The sequence below is a fragment of the Haliaeetus leucocephalus genome, unplaced genomic scaffold (assembly GCF_000737465.1).
Source record: "Haliaeetus leucocephalus isolate CR32 unplaced genomic scaffold, Haliaeetus_leucocephalus-4.0 Scaffold92, whole genome shotgun sequence".
In the NCBI taxonomy this organism is placed as follows: domain Eukaryota; kingdom Metazoa; phylum Chordata; class Aves; order Accipitriformes; family Accipitridae; genus Haliaeetus; species Haliaeetus leucocephalus.
Window position 1 is genome coordinate 448,707 of NW_010972528.1, and position 4,804 is coordinate 453,510.

Consider the following 4,804-nt stretch of genomic DNA (forward strand, 5'->3'; position numbering starts at 1 on the left):
TGGGCCGGGCCGGGATTTCGGCTCCCGCCGGGCGGCCCCACTCCAGGGCCAGGCTGCGGCCTCCCTCAGCCCGGCCCCAGCCCCGGGCGGCAGCCGGTAGAGCTTCTCTGCGGCCTCCCTCGGTGAGTCCTCTCGGGGCAGCCGGAGAGATCCCTCAGGGGCCCCGGCCCGGGGGTTGTCCCTGGGATGACCGCCGGGCAGCGGGGCACCAGGACTGCGGGGGAGCCGGGCTGGGAAATGCCGGAGCAGGGGGCCGGGGGGCCGCCATGCCCCCTCCGAGGGCAGCAGAGGCCAAGCACAGCCCTGGCCACAGCCTGCGGCCCCGGGGAAGGGGTGGCTGCGCCCGCCTGGGTGATGCCTTGGGGGGGCTCTTGGTCAGCTCCTGCTTCAGGCTTTGTGGGCAATCTGGCTCCGACACCCCAGGTCCGCCTTTCCGGCTGTGCTTCACACCCCAGTCCCCTTTCCCAGGCACATGGGGAACGAGAGGAGCCAAGAAGGGTTTTTCAGGGGTATCCAGCGTTGTTCAGTGGGCTCTTGGATCTCAGCACATGCCCAAAACTGTGTTTGTATTGATTTCCCATGACAGCACAGCCGGAGGAGACTGTAGACTGTGACACAAGCTCCAGTCTCCATCGCTGGACGCAGTGTTGCACATCAGGTCCTGTAAACTCAGCACATGGCTCAGCCTTGCATCAGGGAGGAATCACACGCGTCAAGGTGGGGCCTCTCTCATGTCCTCCTTCCTTCCTTGCTCTCCTGAGAGAGGACTCTGCTGTTGGCTGCAGATCTGCAACACCCACATCAGTCTCTGCCCCCCTTCCAGTGCTGAGCACAGCCCTCGTTCACCTCTGGCTCAAAGCTACTGCTGCAGGACATGTGTTTGACTCCTTGGGCAGGCTGTACAAGCTGGCTTTGTACCTAAAGGGCTGTTGGTGGACACGTGCCCAGCTTTCAGGCAACATGTTCCCGCATGCAAATGCCAGTATCGCACTTGACCGTACCCATCCCTATTTGTCTTCAGAGGGGCAAAAGAGAAAATGGGTCTTGGAGACTGGCAGGTGGGGAAGAGCTGGTGGTACCTGAGGGAACCTGCATGGGGAATCGTATTAAAAGGAGGCTGTTAAACCCCTCTATTGCAGTCTACAAGGGGAAAGCATAGGCATGGACTAACATCACTGGGTAGGTTCACAGCACATTGACCTCATTTCCTGATGCCTGGTTCTGCAGGAGGTATGGTCCCAGATCTGCATGCCCCCCTGTTTTGGTGCAGCCCTCAGGCATGGAAGTTATCTTGGTGCTACTTTCCATTTCAGCTAAAACTACTGAGGAAGGAAGCAAACAGCCAAGACCAGCTGCACAGAGATTAGCCCTTTGATTTGCTGCAGATGACTTGCTCTGCTTATCACAGCTTATCACAGCTGTGGGATTTTTTTTTCCCATGCTTTTTGCAGAGGTTGGCTCAAAAAGGCATGAAGCTGGGCTTGCTTCAGCTCTGTGTGAGGTAGCAGCTTCCTGGCCAGGGACCCAGGCACAGTGAAAATGTGATCTGTGAAGAAGAGGGAGTGCTTCAAAGTCAGGCACAGCAGGTTCAGGGCTGTGAAAAACACCTGCCAAAGCCTTGTCCGTTCCCATGTTTTGTAGTTTCCTTAACTATGATGCCAAAAACAAGCCGTGAAAGGAAGCCATGGTTCATATGGGCTCTGAAAGATCCCAGCTTACCAGGGAGATGAGTAGCATTCTTACCACTTGGTAAGCTGGAGCAAAGGGCACAAAGAGTCAAATTAATGGTTCTTAAACTTACAGGGACACTCTGGGAGAGGTAGGGCTGGAGCCTGTGTTGCTTGAGTCCTAGGCCAGGATTAAGCTGTGGTCCTGGCAGGGAAGTGAGCAGCCAGCCCGGCTCAGACAATGTGAGTGAGGAAGGCTAAAGTCGTTGGGTTACTCTGGCAACTGCCCTGAGCCTCTTCTGTAGATGTGCTGATTTCAGGTGAGCAGGGAACAAGGTTGGTGCAGCCCTGTGGCTAGGAGCAGTGTTGCTGCTTCCCCAGCGAGTTCTGCAGTCTGGCGAGGGTTAAGAAGAGAGAGGAGTTGCACACATTCATATATCTGTTTACCCGGACTTAACCAGACTGCGTTTGCAGAGTCTGCCTGCATCTCATAGCCTGTGAATGCTCTAAAGAGCGTGTTTCTGGTGGTAATGGGTTGGATCCTGTATTCCTGACGTTCAGGTTTCTAACGTGGTGGTAGGGAAGATGCTTTCCTGGGTGCAAATTAGACAGCATGGCTGAGCCAGCGATTGGGTCACTGCTGAAAAGGGCTGGTCCTGTTCCCTCTTCCTCCCTCCTCTGTGTTCATAAGCACATGCTCCTGCTGTTTCCCTTGTGCTTGCTCCAGTGTTTTTCTGATCCCCCTGTGGAGGCAACAGCCAGGTTACTTTTGGACAGAAGGTTAAACAGGCAGGAAACTAACCCAGCAAAAGGAGTGACTTGTTTCACGCAGGGGTAGTAAGTTGAATCGGCTCAGCACAGGACCGTTTGCGCTACAGAGCTGTCACAAGAGATGAAGCAGAAGGATGGGAATGGCAGCAGAGAAGGTCCGCACATCCCCTTTTGGCACAAGTGAGCCATGAAGTTCTCTCACTTATGTCCCCCAAATACGCTCACAGTTGGCAGGAGTAGAGCAGCAGCTTGGGAAGTCTGTACTGATCACTGGTAACAGAGGCTTGGCTGCTGCCTCTTCTCAGGGCTAGGAGGCTGATGCTAGGGGCTTGTCCCCCACATAGGTGAGTTTGCTGTAGGTGCCTAGATAGGCAAGATGCTTACTATTGTAATAAGGTTGTCTGATCTTGCAAGATCCCAATCCAGAGGTGATGTGACTTGCAAATCAGGGAGTGGGTGTCATTTGCAAATTCCCTGCAGCAGGGCAGGGTGCTGTTGGGATGTGAAATGTGACTTGTGTGAAGGTATAAAATGAGCTTTCCGTCCCCCGCCTCCCATCATCTTGCCTTTCCTCCTTCAATCCCCCACACTAATTGTCTGCTCTGTTACAGGTCTTGATTGCAGCCTGTCATTTTGCATGTAAATTACTGGGTTTGAAGGCAAGTTCAGATCAAGATCAGATGTGAATTTCAAGGCCAGTAGCTGTTCTGGAGTGATCTCACAGTGAACACTTTTTTTCTAGAATAAGAGAGCCTGTTCTGGCTTAGTTGGATCCATTATCAAGGAGATTAAATAATACCAAGACAGTGTCCTTTTATCTCAGGCTGAGAGTCTGTGTCTGCTCTTCAGAAATAGCTTTTCCAGAGTAGCTGAGTACAGACTGTACATGCATGCTGGTGTGCAACAGTCAGCATTGCTTACATTGCCTCTGCAGTTGTGTCTGGGAGATGAATAACAGCTTTTTGCTAATGGGTCTCATGTCAACAGGGGTGATTTAGCAAGGAAGACTGCAGTGCATTAGTTGCTATGACTCAGACTCACTCAGCCTTGTACTGATCGTTTATTGGTTTATAAATTAAACTGCAGATGCTGCATCCCATCACTGCTGGCATGCCAAGGATCCTGAAAGGGGTTCCTCTTGTAGAGCTGTCTCAGAAATCTTTAAATTATTGCCTTGGGAGTCAGGGCATGCAGGTTGTAGCCCCCAGCTCTTACAGCGATGACTCCAGCTGAGCTACCCAGGCACTTGTCAAAATCATGGTGTGACTGATGAGGTATTGAGGCTCTTGTGGCGTCTGCCAAAAGTTCACCAGCAGCCTGTGCCTGTTGGTGCGACATCCTGCATCCTCATTTTCTGAGCGGGGAGCAAGTCCCTCAAGTTTCTTGTAGGCAATAAAATGCGGTCCATGAGATCTTGGTGAGCATCGCAGGGAAATAGATGCTGGCTGCTCCTGTGCTGGAAGAATCTGTGCTTCTCCTGTCGTGGGGAGGAGAGAGGCAGCAGGGACTGGTGTGGGCCAGGGCAGGGATTTGCAGATCTGTGCTGGTCCCTGTTGATCTGCATTGAAAAGTTATTTAGAAAAGAAAAAGATGTTTTTCTAAACAGATAAGTCTCCATTCTCCCAGAGAGCCAAGAGACAGCTGGGCTGGTTTTGTCTCAGTACTCTTCCCCAAAAATGAAGTGTCTGCCCCTAGTGAAGTCTTTTGTCTCGGGTCCTTTTGAGGTTCAGCCCCAGCCTGCTCAAGGGTGGTGCTGGTGCTGGTGTGTCTCTTGCAGAGGATACAGCAGAGAGGTTTATCTGTGTGGGGCAGGAGCTTCAGCTTGCTTTGGGTAGGTTGTGTTTGAACCACAGGAGCTATTTAGAAAGAGACCAAGGTGCAAGATAATTCAAATCTAAGGCTAAAATGTGTCAGATGATGTCCGGCTACCTTGAGTTTCCTATTCGCTAAAGGCATACAAGGCAGTTACAGCAGCTCAGCTCCTGCTTGCATGTCTGTATTAAATGTTCCCATATGGGAGAGCAAAGCCAGGAAAGATTTTCTGTACAGAAGATACTGGCATTACAGCAACTGCAGACATTTCAGGTTCAATGCTGGTAAAAACGCTGATTAGCCCCACAACAGGGACAGTACTGCTGGATCCCTTGCCTCACCTGCATGGAGTCCAATCTGGGGTGGTTTCCTACCTGCAGGTCATCCTGTAGCTGTATGTGAGCTCTCTAATGAAGGTCAGAAGTTCACACACACACACACACATATATATAAAAATATATAAAAATTGTAGCTTTTCAGTGGCTCAGTGAGCCTTGTTCCTTTCTGTTCTCAGTGGTGGTTGGTTTCCGTGGTGGAGGCAGAGTGACAGCAGG